General features: G+C 39.1%; 1 pseudogene; it reads right to left on the reverse strand.

Annotated features, from left to right (window-relative positions):
* The window catches only part of LOC149179774 (uncharacterized), a 70,687-nt pseudogene extending 51,680 nt beyond the window's left edge, over positions 1-19,007 (reverse strand).
* Positions 19,008-19,209: the final 202 nt, after the last annotated feature.

Genomic DNA, 19,209 nt, shown 5'->3' on the forward strand with positions numbered 1-19,209 from the left:
GATGACCAAACTTACAGGCCAGCTTGGTTTACGTCACGATAGTTAAACCCCTTATTATCCACAAGCTAATGGTCTGGTTGAATCCATCAACAAATTTTTAGTTATCATGATCCGACGAATCATTGGGATTCATCGGTCGAATTGGCATAACATGCTATTTTCAGTGCTTTGGGCGTACCGAACTTCAGTAAAAACATCAACAGGGTCCACTCCTTTCCAACTAGTCTATGGTTTGGAAGCTGTGTTACCCATTGAATGCGAAATCCCGTCACTGCAAATGGCCATCAAGTTACTTCCAGCCACTTCTGAAGAGGAAAAGTGTTTGTTATACTTGGCTCAATTAGATGAGAATCGACGTGATGCTGCATTGGCGATCGAGACTCACTCAAAACGCATGAAAGGTCAGTATGATCGAAATGTGACCCCTCGAAATTTTTCGGAAGGAGATCTAGTCTTAGTTTACGATCAAGCTAATGATAAATTAGGCGTTGGAAAATTCGTTCCTATGTGGCATGGTCCCTATGTTGTCAAGCGAAAGCTAGCAAAAGGGGCCTATGAATTGGTAGACTTTGACGGGGACTCTTTGGGTAAACCCAGAAATGGTCTTTACTTGAAGAGGTATTATGCTTAAAGAATGGGTATGGAGATTTTTAGTTAGGATAGTTTTTCTTTCTAGCTGGTGTGTTTTAGTTTAAACAATGTGCTTAGCTTAGAGAGTGTTTTTTCGTCATTATTCCTGCTTATATTGCAGATGTCAATGCCTCTCCAAACATACATTGGTTTCACTGATGGTGCTTGTCGTAATACACGGAACATTTCTTCCGCAGCGTGGGTTATCTATTCACCCTCTGATGAGTTAGTATCTATGCATGGGGTAAGCCTCGGTCAAACAACGAACAACATTGCCGAGTATAGTGCAGTGATTGAGTTATTATCTGAATCTATTTCATTTGGGATTCGGAGTTTGATAGTGAGGTTAGATTCTGATCTCATTGTATTACAGCTTAATAGAGTGTATGCCATTAGAAATCCAATGTTATTAAGATTATTTTTGAGTGTGCGTCTCTTGGAACGTGAATTTGATTATATTGAATATCAGCATATTCCAAGATCTTTAAATACATTATCAGATGCAATTGCTTCTCGAATGTTAAATAGACATTTGCAATAATCATACATGTAAATTTAAAACCATCCCATAACATGATTTACAAGACAAGCCGGTAATAGTGATATATATATAGGAGTGTGTCAAAAAATACATCGTCCTGATCATAGGTTGAAAAACACCTTATGATAGGCAAAAATGATAACTACAAAAAACAAAAATGTCATATGTGCCCACAATAGGCGATCATCCTATCACTGGTGATGATCTCTATAAGAAACCACTGCACGTGCCACCTTGCAAAGGAACCTCCTAAAAGGTCCCGGGACTCCAAACACATAGCGCTGAAGTCGACGAGGAATGTCATCTATAGTGGTCTCCAGAATATCTCCTGTCAAGTGCTCGAGATGACCCTCCAACTCGGCCAAAACCTCTGCTGACTCGTCCTGTGGGGTTGGCGCGGCTGCAACTGGTTGTTTTCTCTCGTAAGGCCGGAGAGCGGCTGGTTGATGTGGACCCACATCTGCATTTGAAACTTTTGCTATCAGTTTTGAAACGATGGAAAAATAATAAAAAATAAATAAAATAGGAAAAATGTTGAAAATGATTTTACCTGAGTCATCCCACTGCTCTCCTGGTGGAAGAACCATGTCTGGGTCACCACGAAAATCTATCCCAGCGTAAGGGAAGTCCTTAATAGAAAAGACCTGGTTTTCCAGCCATTGGAAATACTCAGGTTTGAATCGAGCAACCTCTGTCCTCTCGTCCGGGTGACGGGCCATAACTGCGACCCATCGCATCAATTTGGGCTCTCAAGGAAGCCCAGCTCCAATAGTAAGGTGCTGCGGGATCAACATAGGAACCCTCTCCAGGCCAAAAATCACAACCAAAGCGCCATAACCAAAGGTCTTTAGTTGTCCGTTTTTGGCCCTGGTCAGTTGGCCTTTCAGATTGGCCAACACAGCATCGCACCAGTTGAAGATGGTACCTCGAAAGCAATCAACTACCATACGCATCTGGGATCCAGTGGCAATATGTAATGCGACAGCCCCACAAAGTCTGGTGACAGTAAACGCAATCACCATGAGTTAAGGACGGGATATGGTCTTTATGTCTATCCCTTTGTCTCTAGCCTGGCTGTTGCAGTACTCTAGCCGGAGGCTATCGACAGACTGGCCACCTGGCCTAGCCCCAAACAGAGTCAAGTCTTCGCCTCTCTTAGGCAAACCAGTCAAGAAATATATGTCCGCCGGCTCGATTTCGAGCTGGTGGCCACCAATGAAGAAGCACTGGTCCTGTATGCTCCATCTGTCAACCAACCACTGTAAGAAATCCACCTGAGCCCTCATGCCAGGAATGGCCCAGAATTTGTACAAGCCGCATGCCCTCAAAGCATCAAGTGAAGGCTGATGATTCCATGCGGCAGCATCCACATCCTCATGCTCTCGTTCACGCCAATCTAGCATGATGTACTCTCTGCATCAAGTATAAAGATAAATTAAATTGCTAGAAATTATTTTGTTTGGTCCATTTTTGAGAATTTTTGGGTTAAAAACCCTTGCGACGGGGACCGCACCCTCCGGGTTAGACACAGTGCGTGGGACCGCACCTTGTCTACATGGAAGGTGCGGACCCCTGGCTTTTTCCCAATGGAGAAAAAGTCAGGGTCCGCAGGCCAGCAGTGGTAAACCTGCGGGCCCCTGCGCATGGGTTTTAAGCCTAAAAGCCCTCCCAAAAAATGAAATAAATGACTAAAACAAAAATTGAAACGGTTAAAAATGAAGAGTAGGATGATGTGGATTACCTGGAGAAGACAGCGTTCGATTCCGATGGTTGGATTTTCCGCAATCTTCACGGGAAGTTTTCTGAGCAAAAGAACTATTTTCTCACCCAAAATTCAAATGGTAAAAATGAATTGATGAAGGCCCTTTTTATAAGTTTTTTGAGTAAATAAATTGCAAATTTGTTTATGTTTCACTTTGGAAAGGTATTTTTGCGACATTTTTATCCATTTCAAATAGGTATGAGTAATGTTTGTGTTTTTGTGCAGGATAATGGATTATTCAGGCGAAATCTATCATTTTCAACGAAAAAACATTTAGAGTCACCTTTAAGCTCTTTTCTGACTCCTAAAACATGAAAAGATCGCCGAGTGTTTCTTTTAAACTTGTTAAAACGGAATTAAAAGACGATCCACTTACAGCTCTTTTCCGACCGTAAAAACATGAAAAGATTGCCAGATTTTTGTCGTTTCAAATTCGATATTGGTTATAAAACGACGTGTCGTTGATCGCTTTTTTACTTTTTTGGATCAAAGGCACTAATGAAGAAAAGTACTCCTTGGTCGTAAAAGATCAAGCGGTTCTCTCAAGTATTATTTTATACTTTTTCGGGCTTGGGAGACACAAACTTACGAAAAAGGTCAACCATGGAGTCTTCTTAAGTTTTTTCAGACTCTCTAAAATTGAAAAATGCCGAGTTTCTCCTATACTGGACTCGTTAAAATTTCACAGTAAAAGACCTGTTCAATTACAAACAGGAACGAACCACTCCTTAGGGTTCGAATTTAAACTAATTTGGACTCATCCGAAGGATGAGCTTATAAACAAGCAAATGTTATCCTCCTCAAGCTTGTCAAAAATAAAGAAGTACTTGCCAGAAATGGTGGGGGAAAAGAGAAAAAAATGAGTCTGTTTGTCATACTTTGTAACCACTCTTGAACACGACACTTTCTTTCACCTAGGTTGGGAAATCCTTTGCCTAACAGTTGATTAAACCACATTGAAAGTCTTCAGCCGATTTCTGGGTATTAACTTTGGGTTAATTGTCACCAAACCATCTGTTGTGTCGTTATGTGTTCAAGAGGTCACTGCCAATAAGCCATTCATCTGCAAAATATCTACCGTCCATCTTGACCATCCCTGAGTCAGTCCTTTCAACTAAATTTCTTCGACTTGATCTATGATTTCGTGTTGTGGGCTTGCCTACGACGGATTGCTTTCTATCGACATCAGCTCATTATCTAGAAAGATGATCTAGAAATCATCAGTACCTTGAGATCTGCATGCCTCAATGGCAGGTTTCTCGCCTTTGTCGAAAGGTTGCATCATTGACCTTCAATCAAAGGATTCCGTGACATGTTCGACATCAACACATTTATTCGCATCTCATGGATTGTACTGGGTACTTTGAGAGCCATTGACATCACTGGTGGTTTCTCTCACACTTGTTAACAGTTTACATCATTGACTGTTAATCAAGTGGTTTCTACCATGTTCGACATCAACACATTCATTCGCATGGATAGAATCATACTGTTTCGGGAAGTAGAAGTGAAGACCCTGGATCTAGTTTCCACAATCTAGGTTGCGAGGAATTTTGTATTCATTATATAATGGGCTATTCATAAATAGATGGCTGCGTCCATACTATGTCCACATGAGTCTATACTTGTGATGTTTTACAAGATCATTCATGTATCATAGCAGTAGTTAGTTTTCTAGTTAGTTTTGATCTGATTATGGGAATGCCTACCTCAGCGATGATATGATCTCATATATATATCTTTCATTGAATGTTTTTACAGGTTCCAACCGGGCTCTCCACAAGATGATCCTCGAAATGATAAAGTACTTCACTCTTCCTAAATGATAAATGAAATCCTCATCTACTACAGACTTCGCACTTTAGGGGGAAATCTGTTACACAAAAATATCGTCACCATGATTATTTGCAGTCAGTATGGGTCTATCATCACTTGTACTGTCCTCCTAAGCAAGTCTCAGACCTCAGCTCTTCAAGTCAAGCTTTGAAAATGGGAGAAAGACATTGAAAATCAATGAAACTCTGGTTCCGCACTTTCTCTCACTGTCACCTGCGGTCCCGCACCTTCTGTTTACAAAAAATGCGGACCTGCCTGCTCTGTCCCTAAAGGTGTGGGTGCGGACCCCTGTGAAAGTCAAAAGGCGCAAGTTTTATCTTAAAAAACTCACTTTGGGTTAATTCTAGAGGATTCTAGAAGGAATTTTGACGTGGATTGTTCGCTCTGAGGTGGTTCATGCATCCCAAAAGAGAAGGAGCTAATCCCTTGATGAGAGGAGCTATCCCTTTGAAGGAGGGCTTTATCCCTTTGAAGGAGGACCTAGTAACCTCCCTCCATTGCACTATAAATTCAGGCATTGGGCTGGTTGTTGGGGAGGTTAGAAGCTGAACATTTTTGAGGGTAAATGCTGGTGAAATCAAGACTTCCTAGTTGAGCTTAAGAGGAGAGATCACATACCTTTTTGGCTTCATTGGGGAGTGAGTGAAACTTGTCAAAGTAGAGGAGACTTCTTGCTGGACCCTGGGAGGAGCTTGTACAGCGTCAAGGCACAGGTTGTAAAGTTCTTCTTCTTTTGAATTAATACAATCAAACTCTTTTTTCTCAACAAGTATCTCATGTTATTTGTTTCATGGACTCCTTGACTTTCATGTTAAATATGTTTTATGATATCGGCTTTTCAAGTGCTATTTAATTTGTTTGCCTTGTTTGTGTTTGCAGATTCGCGACAAAGGAGCTCATTTGGATCGAAGGAGCAAGGGCATCCACAAACTTGTGTTGGACCTAAGGTAGGCCCTAAAAACACTTGTTTTCCATTGTTTATAAAGTCATATTTAGAGAAAGATAGTGTCTGGTTGGTTTGCTTGTCATTAGGTCTTCTTTAGATTCTAGGAAGGTCTATCTTGTCCGCAAGATCGACTTGTTTCGTGTGACAGAAGTTCTTGGTCTTCATAGAGTAGCTTGGAATAATGGATGTGACCCTCTCGAGTAAGGTTCCTGGCTAATTGAGATCATTGAGCGTTGTATTACCCCATGTTGAGCTCCCAGGGTGAGGAATGGAGTAGTAAGGGATCTTGGAGTTGAGGGAACTTTGGACAATAGGATAGTTGTGATCCTTACCTCACAGTAAGTAGTATCCTGCTTATTGTATGGTAATAGGATAGTTGAGATCCTTCACATGGTAAGTAGTATCCTCCCTATTGTCATCTTTGGACTTGACAGAGTAAAGCCCAGTTGGAATCCTACCCACAAGTTGAGCTTGTTGGGATTATTCCTACCCATCTAGCCAACATGTTGAGAGGTGACTTGGGATAGCTCCGATCATTACCATTTATGGTAATTAGTATCCTACCCAAGTGAGAGGATTCAAGTGTTCCACCACTAACTCTTAAGGGTCAATTTAGGTAGATCAATGGATAATAAGATAGTTGTGATCCTTACCTCACAGTAAGTTGTATCATGCCTATTGTCATGACAATAGAATAGCTATGATCCTTACCTCATGGTAAGTCGTATCTTGCATATCATCCTTGGATAGAGGGTGGTAACTTGAGCTCCCATATGATATCAAATTATTCTTTTAGATTCAAGAGTGTTCAATAGAAATGAGCAGAGATGAGATGAGATGACATTTGACTTGAGGATATTAAGAAATTAAAAATGGGACATATACTATAGTAAAAAATTTCTCCCTACCTGAGAGGGAGTGTTAATTTGGTAGCTCAAGGACAAATTCCCCTATTGGACAGTCTTCCTCATCCAGAGAAGCCTCAAGTTTGCCTTGGAAGAATTTAATTTGGTCAAAGAAAAATATATCTTTTATGTGAAAATCCATAATGACACAAAAGTACAGGTCGACCTAAAGGACAAACTAGGTATCCTCCAACGCATATAAATACAAATCATGTCAACCTCATTTGGAGCATCATATCACACATTCATTCATCTAAAAGTTGCAGGTCTTCATCCACATGTGTGAAGAGGAGAAAGAGAAAATTTCAAAGGGCCAAAATTTGCCTTTGACCAACACTTTGACTTGGTTTGACTTCTTATTTGTATCTATTCTTGGAGGTTGTTTTCTTTGGCACAAAGATTGATCTTTTCTGGATTTTTTTACTGCAGTTGACTACAAACCTTGATCACAGACTTTCTCTCTTTGTTGACCAAGTTTGACCATGTATTTTGGGGCTATTTTCACTGAGGTTTGACTAGCTTGGAAGGCCGAATATTTTTACCTTTAACTGAGCTCTCTTGGATGATGTTTAACTTTTGACTTATGACTACTTATGACATCATTTGTTGTTGTTGACTATCATTGACTATGACCAAATTTGACTTGGGATAGATTTGACTATTGGCTCATCATTTGGATATTGGTTGGTTAACTTTGTTGGATAGTCAAAGGATTGACTTTGACTCTTGATTGGTGAATTGGATCATTGTACTCTCTTTGGTGAACATTTTATGTCGATCTAATAAGAATAAGAATTTGAAATGTCTTTCCATGTTGTGGGTTTTTCCCTGGTCTTTGACCAAATCCTTGTGTCTCTTATTGCTCTTGATTGTCTTCTATTATCATTGCATTTGTTGTTCTATCTACAATTGTTATTTGTTACTGGAAAGATTAAATTTTTTTGAAAGTGATTGCTAATTGAAGATAATATTGGGCTAAAAGTGATTGTAACATCGTAGAACAGTGGAAAATTGACACCATGCTAAGATTTGGAGCAATTTACCAAACATTAAACCTAGAATAGACTCCATATATGGTAAATAGAAAACTTCAGGAATTTAGCTTATAGATGCATGACAAAAACTCATAAAAACAACCATAAGAATTTAAGAATTTCATTTAATAATTTCATGCATCAACATTACACAACAATGCAACATTGTTTAGAGCTACATATCAATATCCACAGAGAAATTCTTTAATTCCACAACTCTCAGCTAAATACATGCAATTACAATCAATCCAATGGAAAAATTGAAGGTGGGACTTCGATTTTGCACCCAACCTTAGAATCACCATAGCCAAAGTTACTTGCAGTAGTCACCCCTAGATAAATCCACAATATAAGGAAATTTATTTTCAACATATTTAGCAGGAAGCCATATTTAGTCCACAGAGGAAGGGAAATGAAAATGACATTAGGTTTATAAACTATCCAAGCACAACAAAATTCGCAACAGTGGGTGGTTTATCAGTTGTGTCAAGCGATCTAAGATTGGCTTATCAGGTGATAGGCATAGGGGATTTCACTAGGGGAGCAATAGCATACCACATGCATTCATATTGGGGGATATATATTGAGAAAAAATGACATAATATATTGGGGGATATATAGGGAGTAAAGGGGTTTTATATTTCTAGGGGTATAAAAAATGTTAATAAAAAAATGGATACCTACAATATCTAGTGAAAGTAGGGGTTTTCTAAATTGGGAAGGTGTATTAGGTTCGTATTGATATAGGGTTAAATAATGTGATTTAGAGGTATTTTCCAATATGTAGTAAAATTAGGGGTATTGTTTAATGTTCCATGACAACATGTGATACGTTAGAGTTTCATTGAGTGAAGCCCCTATGCCCATAGCAAGCACCCAAGGTGGTTTATCAACTCTCTCACAACAAGCACCCATCTGCATGTGATTTATCAGCCCTAGCTAGCATCCTCTGTGATTTCTTAGCTAGTCCTTGGCAATCATTGATTCCCATTTCCTCTTAATCCTCCTGCACTTTGGACACAATTTCCTCCTTCATGGAATCTCATTCCCTAAGCTCATAGATCTTTCTATATTTCCCCATGAGCTTCACCAAGAAAAGGTCCAACTCCCACATTGATGTGCATTTCCTTTTTATTATTTCCGCAGGGTGCTTCTTCATATTCCTCTTGGACTCTTCCTCTTCTTTTTCTTATTAATTTGAAACATACAATTAATTAATGGTGCCATCCAACCCCACATGGGAACATATTTCCTCTTCCCTCTTAGATCATGGATCTGTGGTCCCACTCTTCAAGCCATTACATAAAAATATCTTCTTGTATTATATCAAGTATCATTACATTGCAAAAATTAGGGGTAAAACATACTCGGGGTGTCACAAACCCCACCCCCTTAAAGGGAACACCATCCTTGGTGTTCTTATCAATGAAGAAAAAAAGTTGAGCTTCACATGGCTCTTAGGTCCACTTATACAACAAACAAAACATGGGTACATTTCCCCTATTTTTTCATCCATCTCCCAAGTGGCTTTATCAGGTCCAAAGTGCTTCCATTGCACCTTGACATGCTCTATTGTTCTATTTTGGAGTGTCATTTTCCTCTGATCCGGGATGCATAATGATTTTGGTTGGAACTCTCTCTTTGGTTCCACCTGTATCACAGACTAGTCAACAACATGATTAGTGTCATGAACATATTTCTTAAGTAAGGAAACATGAAAAACATTGTGTGCTTTCATTATGAGTGGCAAGGTCAATTTGTAGGCCATTAGCCCCACCCTCTCCAAGATTTGAAATGGTCTGCTATATATGGGTTCCAACTTGTCACATGAGCCCATTTTTAACGAGCTTTTCTTTTGCTTAATATGAAGATAAACATTCTTTGCCACTTGAAACTCTATGTAGTCTCTCTTGGTCTACATAACTTTTCTGCATATTTTGGGTTGCCTTTAAATTTTGTTTAACCTTGATCATCTCTTGCTTCATTTCTTTTTAGAAAATTTGGCCCAACAATTACTCTGTTTATTGGATTATCCCAACTGATAGGGATGTTGCATTTCTTGCAATAAAGTGCCTCAAAGGGACTCATTACCAATGACTCTTGATATCTATTGTTGTATGCAAATTATACTAGTGGTAAATAGTATTCCCACTTTCTTGGCTAATGCATCACATACATTCTCAGTATGTCTTCCAAAATTCTATTTAATATATTTTTTTGACCATCGTTCTGAGGATGATAAGTTGTGCTAAAAACTAGCTAGGTTCCAAAACCAACAAACAATGACTTCCAAAATTTCAAAGTAAACTTGGCATCTCTTTCTAATATTATCTTTTTAGGTACTCCATGCAACCTAATTATCTCTCTCATGAAGATATAGACTATATATATTTTTCTATGAGTAGAATTAACAACTATAAAGTGAGTCGCCTTGCTCAACTTATCCACTACCACCATGATAACATCATGTTGTCTATATGTCTTGGGAAATATTGTACTGAAGTCTATGGATATGACCTCCCATTTCCATTCTAGAATTGGAATTTGTTATAGCAGTCTAGTTGTATGCATGTACTCCACTTCACATGTTGACATTCCAAACATTTTGCGAGATATTCTATTTCTTCATTCCTAACCAAAAATATGTCCTTTTCATGGTGGTAATCATCTTTCAATATCTAGGGTGACCTGAGTAAGGTATTTTATGGAATTCATCCATGATAAGCTTCCTTAAATACTTGACATTGGGCACATATTTCCTATTCTTGAATATTAGTATTCCATCATCATTGAGCTCGTAGCTTTTGCTTATTAATCCATCTGGTTGTTATTGGCAACACTTCTTCACATATTAGTAATGTTCATCATTTATCATCCCTTCTTTAATCCTCTCCTTGATTTCAAATGAGCTAATCCTTATGGATGCTAGACGAACCTCTTGAAAACTTCTATTGAGTGCATTTGACACCTTATTCTCTTTTCCTTTGATGTGCTAAATTTTAAAATCAAATTCATTGATCAAAGCCAACCGCCTAGCTTGTATGACATTCATCCTGGACTAGTGAAACAAGTATTTCATACCACCATAATAAATCATCAACACAAACCTCCTTCCTAGTAGGTAATGCCTCCATTTTTTTAATTCATGCACAATGAATGCCAACCCCAAGTCATGAGTGACATAATTCCTTTCATGCTCATTAAAATTCCTATATTCATAGCATATTGCATGCCCTTCTTGCATCATGACTCCACAAAGTCCCTCCTTACAAGCATTAGTACAAACTACAAAATCCTTTTCAGGGTCAGTTATTCTTAATATAGGTGCACAAGTGAGTAAAATTTTTAGTTATTCAAAACTAGCTACACATTCAGGTGTCCACTGAAACTTCACTCCTTTTCTTTGTAAGGCAGTGATGGGATGCCCAATCTTTGAGAAGTTTTGAATGAATCTTTGATAGTAACCAACCAACCCCATAAATGATCTGACCTCTATCATATCCGAGGCATGGGCCATTCCATTATCACTTTGATATTTTATGGATCCATAACCATTACTTTTGAGATTACATGACCCAAATAGTGAACCTAAGTTTGAAAGAACTCACACTTGTTGAGTTTGGAATACAATTTATGCTCTCTGAGAAGTTGTAGAACAACTCTCAGGTGGTCCTCATGCTCCTTTTCATTCTTTGAATACACCAGGATGTCATCCAAAAACACTAGTACAAATCTATCCAAGTATGGTCTGAACACATTATTCATCAGGAAAATAAAGGTTGTTGAGGCATTTGTAAGCCCAAATGGTAATACTATAAACTCATAGTGACCATACCTTGTCCTAAATGCAATCTTCTGAATGTCCTCCTATTTGATTTTGACCTGATGGTAACCAGTCCTTAAATCAATTTTGAAAAATACAATATCCCCTCTCAATTGGTTGAATAGATCATCAATTATGGGCAATGGGTACTTATTTTTCATAGTGGCTTTATTTAGCTACTGGTAATCTATGCACATACACAGTGTTTTGTCTTTCTTTTTGACAAATAGTGTTAGGTCTCCCCATGATGAAACATTAGGTTGTATGTATCCCTTCTCCATCAATTGCGGCTTTCCCTCCACAAGTTCATGGGTGCTCATATGATAGGGGGCTTTCGTTGTTGATGTTGTTTTCAAAATCAGTTCAATTGTGAATTCAATGTCTCTGCTAGGTTGAAGTCCTAACAATTCATCTAGGAACACGTTGATATACTTATTTAATAATGGGAAATTTGCAATGGGATCTACGCTAGTTTCTTTATCCTATGTGATTTGGATGACATAAAGGGCACAACATTTTTCTGTTTCACTACTTTAATTGTTGATGTAGGAGCATGCAACTTGTAGGAAAAAATCTTCAAACTTATTCCAAAAATAAAAAAATAAAAAAATCTATAGGCAAAGGAGTGGGGTCCTTTAGCCATCAATTTCCATGTTTTTCTAGTTTAGGATAAGGATAGAATTTAAGAATAAGATCATGTTGTAATAATCGCTTTATGGATAAGCTATAGTAAGCTTTATGGATAATTGCTTTAATCGCTCTATGTAATTGGCATGCTTTTGTAAAGGGATAAGGACCGAGAGGGCTTTATCTATTATTTTAAAAAGGAAATAATGAGACTTCTCTGAGTTAGTCGATCCTGGATGCATTGTGACTTTCAAAGAACTCTCTCTGTGCATTTGAACTGACGGTTCTCTATTAATTGGTATTTGCATGTGTATTTGGTTGCGATTCTTTTCTTCTGAACCTTGTTAATGGTGATTCGACATTGTTTCCCTATTAATACTTGATTTAAGCTTGTTGGTATGGTTTTTCCCTTATATCGGCACGCCTGTTTTCCTTATAAGCATTGTTGAGTTCCGCAAGCGGAAACTCTGTTTACACAGGAAACCCGTGAAAATACTTAGTCTGAATGAAGTTCTGGACCTAAAATATTATTAAATCTGGCTCATACCCGTATCGGGTCTGAACCATTATCGCATCGCAGAACCACAAGTGGAGCGAAAAGGACCTTTGGAACCGCCGAAGTCCGAAACTCCGATAGCTTGGACCCGAAATGCTGTAGAGCAGGGTGGATAAGTTATCGGGTCCGCGAGGCTTATAGCATCGCAAGATCAAAGTGGGAGGAGCCAAGCCTTTAGAATATTGGAGTCACCGATTGCGATCTTTGATAACACTATGTGTTATCGCATCGAAGAAAGGAGCGTTGGAAGGGCCGATAATAACCATCGATAGTCAATTATTTGGGTATAACGCTTTTCTTTGAAGTCTTGCGTCGATAGTGTAATTTTTTGGAATCAACACTATAGTGGTTTTAAAGTGCCGATAGTGTTATTCCATTCCTTTGGAAAAAAAAGCCCATTGTCTGTGTATTTTGCGTTTAAAACGTAGTTACCTCATTTTAAAGCAACGATATTGTATTTTTATAATTCCTATGGAATTATAGTTCCGAAGGAGGAAACCAGGCCTATGGTATGATTTGTGCCAATAACGAGGTTGGGGTGATCAAAAGGGAAAACTCATGAAACAATCAGTCTAACAATAAATGACTGATACACCATTTGAAGTAGAAGGAGAAATTCAGCTAGAGCTAGAAGAAATTATATCAAGTTTCGACTGTTTGTCCATATCACCTGGACCCAGGCCACCATTAGTGGTATCAGAGCCACCAGCTGACACTGAATTGAATCTCAGAAGCAGGATAAGGAAAGTTAATATGGATTTCAGAGTTGGAAGAGGACGAGGACGTGGTGGAAGAGGACAGCCTGTTGCAAATGCTGAAGTGATGGAAGCTGTGCAACAGATGCAAGTTAGATTGGATGCATTAACAATAGGAAGAAATATAGATGATGGAGATGTTAGTGAGCCTGAGGTTGAAGCTGCAGAGGAGGAAGTTGTAGCAGTTACTCCTGAGATGAGATTCTTCCAGTCAGTGTTGAGATCCACAGCTAGGCCAAATACTGAGATTTCAATATATGAAGGAGGATTGAATCCAGAAGAATTGATAGATTGGATTAATGGCATGGAGAAATTCTTCGACTATGAAGAAACATAAGATGAGAAGAAAGTAAAGTTTGTTGTCACCAAGCTAAAAGGCCATGCAGTGCTTTGGTGGGATGGTGTGCAGGCATAAAGGAAGAGACTTGGCAAGCAACCAATCAAAAAATTGGAGTAGGATGGTAGCAAAGCTAAGAGGTAAGTTTCTACCAGGTAATTACCAGCAAACCTTGTTCAGACAGATGCAAAATCTTAGACAAAGGTCTTTGACAGTGAAAGAATACATAGAGGAATTATACAAGGTAAGCATAAGAGTTGGAGAAGACTAGGATACAGATGAGAAGGTATCCAAATATGTGAATGGTCTTAGGATGGACATTCAAGATGAGATAAGTATAATGTCTCCTAAAACAGTACAAGAAGCTCATCAGATGGCATTGAAAGCTGAAGAAAAACTCATGAGGAAGCAGTCTGCCAGAGGGAGAGGTACTTTCCGAGGAAGGGGAAATCAAGGTGGTAGAGGAAGATCTACAACACCTAAAGATGGAGTTAGCAGCAACTCAACCCAACATGCACCCACAAGAGGTGATGCAAGAAGCAGATGGAGTTTTTCTAGAGGAAGAGGAGGCAGAGGAAGAGGAAGAGAAATAAGATGTTACAGATGTAACAAACCGGGACACAGAGCTTTTGAGTGCCTAGAGAAAGCAGAAAAAAAATCAGAGGAATGCCATTGTTGCTGAAGCTAAGGGAGAAGAAACAACAACAACAGTGATAGAAGAAGAAATTATACTAGAGAGAGGAGAATCTTTGGTAGTTAATAAAGTTTTTCTCAAGCCAACAAAGGAGATAGTTGAACCATCACAAAGGAAGACTTTGTTCAGAACAGTGTGTAAGGTTCAAGGGAAATGTTGTCAGATGATCATTGATAGTGGCAGCACTGATAATTTGGTCTCTACAGAAGTGGTGGAGAAATTGAAGCTGAAGACAATGAAACATCCAACACCTTACAAGGTGTCATGGTTACAAAAGGGACATAAACTGTTAGTGAATGAACAGTGTGAAGTGGAGTTTCAGTTGGGCAAGTATAAAGATCAAATTGTATGTGATGTGATGCCAATGGATGTGTGTCACATATTGCTTGGAATATCTTGGCAATATGACAGAGGATCCATGCATGATGGGAAAAGAAACACCTACAAGTTTGGAAAGGATGGTGTAAATCATACGTTGCTACCTCTGCAAGAAGAAGATGCATCAAGAAAGAAGACTGATCCAAAAATTTTATTACTAGGAGGAAAAGAATACTTGAAGCAGATTGAAGAGAATGAGGTATATTTTGCTATAATTTGCAAGCCCAAGGTAATAATGACTTCTACTAAAGTTTTTGATTTACCCATTGAAATTCAAGAAATGTTGGAGAAATATTGTGATATTATTGTCGATGATTTGCCTAATGAGTTACCACCCATTAGAAGAATTAGCCATCATATATATTTTATTCTTGGAGCAAGTCTACCTAACAAAGCAGCTTATAGAATGACTCCTACAGAAAATGAAGAGGTTAGGAAGAAGGTGCAAGAATTGCTTGACAAAGCGCTGATCAGAGAAAGCTTGAGTCCTTGTGCAGTACCAACAGTGTTGAGTCCAAAAAAAATGGAGGCTGGAGAATGTGTACAGATTCAAGAGCCATCAATAAAATTACAATCAGGTACAGATTTCCTTTACCTATAATTGAACATTTAATGGTTTGCTTGAGTGGAGGAAAGTATTTTTCAAAACTAGATCTTAAAAGTGGGTATCATCAGATAAGGATAAGAGAAGGGGATGAGTGGAAAACCACTTTTAAGACAAATGAGGGATTGTATGAGTGGAGAGTAATGCCTTTTGGGTTGCCAAATGCACCAAGTATGTTTATGAGACTCATGAATGAAGTTATTAAATAGTTCATTGGTAAATTTGTAATAGTATATTTGGACGATATATTAGTTTACAGCAGATCCAAAGAGGAGCACATGAGACATATGCATTATGTTTTACAAAGGCCACAGCAAGAGAAATTATTGTTGAATTTGAAGAAGTGTTCATTCATGAAAGAAGAGCTAGTGTACTTGGGTTTTGTTATTTCTGCTGAAGGACTGAAGATGGATCCAGAGAAGATCAAGGCAATCATGGAGTGGCCTTCACCTAAAAGTGTCTTTGAGGTAAGAAGTTTTCATGGTCTTGCTAGTTTTTATAGAAAATTCATAAATAATTTTAGTAAGATCAATGCACCTATTATTGAGACCATAAAGAAGGATAAACAACCATTTAGGACTGTTGAAGCACAAAAGAATCTCCAGCTATTGAAGAAGAAGATCACGGAAAAGCCTATTTTGGTTCTACCTGATTTTAGTAAATCTTTCCGAGTGAAGTGTGATGCCAGCAAAGAAGCTACTGGCGGTGTCTTAAGTCAGGAAGACAGACCTATAGATTATTTTAGTGAAAAGTTGAATGATTCAAAGAAGTATTCTTTTACGATAAGGAGTTCTATGCAGTTATGTAGTCATTGAAGAAATGGAGGCATTATCTAATGTCAAAGGAGTTCATACTTTATTCAGATAGTCATGCACTACAGTATATTATGCAGCGGCCAAAGCTTAACCAGAAACATGCCAAATGGCTAGAGTATCTTCAAGGTTTCCATTTTGTCTTGAAGCATATAAATGGCCAATCAAAAAAAGTTGCAGATGCCTTAAGTAGGAGAATTTTATTACTTCAAGAGAGTCAAATCCAAGTGTTGGGTTTTGATTTTCTTAAAGAATTGTATGAAACAGATCCAGATTTTAAAGAGGCATTTTAAGCTTGTAAAAATCCTGTTTTGGTGGATAGGAGTAAATGGTTGAATTACTTCTTACAAGATGGACTGTTGTTTAAGAGAAATCAGCTATGCATACCAAATTTTTCTATGAGGGAGAACTTAATCATAGAGAAACATAGTGGAGGACTTGCAGGACATTTTGGTGTGGACAAGACTTATGAGCAGTTAAACAAATTTTATTTTTGGCCGAAAATGAAATCTGAAGTGGAGAAGTATGTGAGAACTTGCAAAGTCTGTCAATATGCAAAGGGAAAAAGCCAAAACACAGGTTTGTATGTTCCATTACCAATTCCAGATAGGGCTTTGGATATGGTAAGTATGGATTTTGTTTTAGGCTCACCAAAGACTCAAAGAGGTAATGATTCAATTTTTGTTGTAGTAGACAGATTTTCAAAAACGACACACTTTATTCCATGTTATAAAACTAGCAATGCTTCTCACATTGCTAATTTGTTTTTTAAGGAGGTTGTAAGATTGCATGGGTTGCCTAAGAGTATTGTCTCAGATAGGGATTCCAAATTTGTTGGACATTTCTGGAGGACACTGTTAGCCTCCTGCTGCAACAGGTTTCATATTTCATGATTGACAGTGGAAGTGCCAAAAATGTTCATCTTTTCCATACTGCAAAAGTTTCATTTTTGAAAGATTCCTCGGTTAAAGGAAGGCCAAACAGCTTAATCTTGGTTTCCTTAGGTTTAAACTTCTTATTTTAGAGATAGAGAATAAACATCTGTCCAAACAGCTTAAGCTTGGCAGATTAATAGCTAGGTAGAGAATGAAGGTGCCCAACTGTCTAGTTTGGGCTCTTGGAAGCAATAAGGGTAGTTTTAGATAGGAGGGCAGTTGAAAAGAAAAAAGCAATTAGGGTTTGTAAGTCTAAGTGCACCCTTCCTGAAGTAACAAAAATGCTAGGAGTATTAAGCTGGGTAGGTAGCCTGGGGTTGCAGAAGCAAGATTATCTTCAGTTTTGGCCCTGACAAAGAAAGCTCATCTCATCAGTGGCAGAGGTAGCAAAGCAGTGTTTATGGCAGAATTATGAAAAGCATGTTTAATTTCCCTTCACCCCCCCTAAAGTCTCTTACTAACATCCCCCTAAAGGACCTTGGAATCTGCCCAACAAGTCCTGATTTCATTTCATTTTTGTGAAACATCAAGTCAAAGTTTTGGTTTTCTCCATGAAAAGAAAGCCACATTTCTTGTACAAAAGTCATTTGTCCACTTTCTATGCAATTCCTATGTATATCACCACTTCATAGACTTATCATTGTTCCCTTTCCATTTACACTCCACCAAGCCATATTAACTTCTAATTGTATTATGTAGCTCCCTAACTATTTCCCCATTCCCATTTACTACTAAAATTATATGAAATTCCCAAAAATATTAAATAACCCCCCACCTTGGCACTATAGCCATATGTTTTTAGTCCGGGAGATAGTAGCCCATCTGGGGCTCCTACCAACCCTTCCGTGTCCAAGCCTGGAATTAGTCTGACAACTGGTCACACTAATAACCTTTTCCCTTAAGTCCTGACCCTATAATACTCATTTCTCGCCCTTGTCCTAAGGTCACACATGTAAATATATTTCACCCCGTTTGTATATAACCCAAAACCCACTTTCCTAAAGTTTTCCCCCCGCCACAATAAAACAATTAATATAAAACGCCGTGGGCCCCGTATCTAACCATCCACCGCGTTATCAGTGCCGCCGACCGTCAAATCTGTCGCGTCCAAGATCTACGGTGTGCGGGCCTTTTTGTGACTCAACATGCCGAGGGTTAGCGTCCGGGAGATGGGCGGTTTTCCCGTCGTACTCCTGCCACGCGTCGCCCTCCCGGCTGTGGCGGAGCCCCCCCCTTCGAAACTGCCTACGCACAAAAGCGGTGCGCCTGAAACCAGATACTGCCCTCCCCTGTGTAAACGTCAGCGCCACGTCTCCCCATGACGTCACCTCCACGCCTCCGCTGCTCTGCCGCGATTGCCGCCACCTCATCCCTTTCGTACCCGCGCCCTGCCACCGTGTCATTGCCACGTCACCGCCCCATCAGCTGCCACGTCACCTATCCGTACCCGGGACCCGCCGATGACGTCGCGCTGACGTCATCCCGAAAAAGCGCCAAATCGCCAAAATGTCATTTTCTGCATAAAAAGCGCGCAAACGACCGTTGTATTTCACTTCTATTGGTTCATTTGCAAAGCTCTGGCTCACTGTTTTTACCATTTTCTCATTCCCAAAGCTTGAAATCAACCAACCAAGCTGCTGCGGCCTGTTATTCGACGCCATAGCTTGCCATTGCACCAGCTCGTCCCCTTTCGGCGTCGTTTTAACTAGGTATTTGCCAATTTCTCCCCTCTTCGCTCCTGTTCTTCCATGTTTTTCCGCTGTACATGCTGCAAACCTGCAAAATTCCTCAATTGGCAATTCTGCTACACCTAAGACTTCACTAAAACCCATTGGTAAGCCCTTATTTCAAAAGCAATCTTTTAAACCCACACCCGTTTCCAGTTTCACCGTCAAAACTCCATTTAAAGCTTGGCCTCCAGACAAAACCTTTCAAGAGCTCAGCATTGCCCAATTTCACCTCATTCCACTGTATAAATCAATCCATTTGAAGTCATAGTAACTCCTTCCCCTTCTGCATTAATCCTCGCAGTCT

The sequence above is a fragment of the Pinus tabuliformis genome, chromosome 3_2, assembly GCF_031772625.1.
Source record: "Pinus tabuliformis cultivar Carrire ecotype Pingquan chromosome 3_2, CPIR1, whole genome shotgun sequence".
Classification (NCBI taxonomy): Eukaryota; Viridiplantae; Streptophyta; class Pinopsida; order Pinales; family Pinaceae; genus Pinus; species Pinus tabuliformis.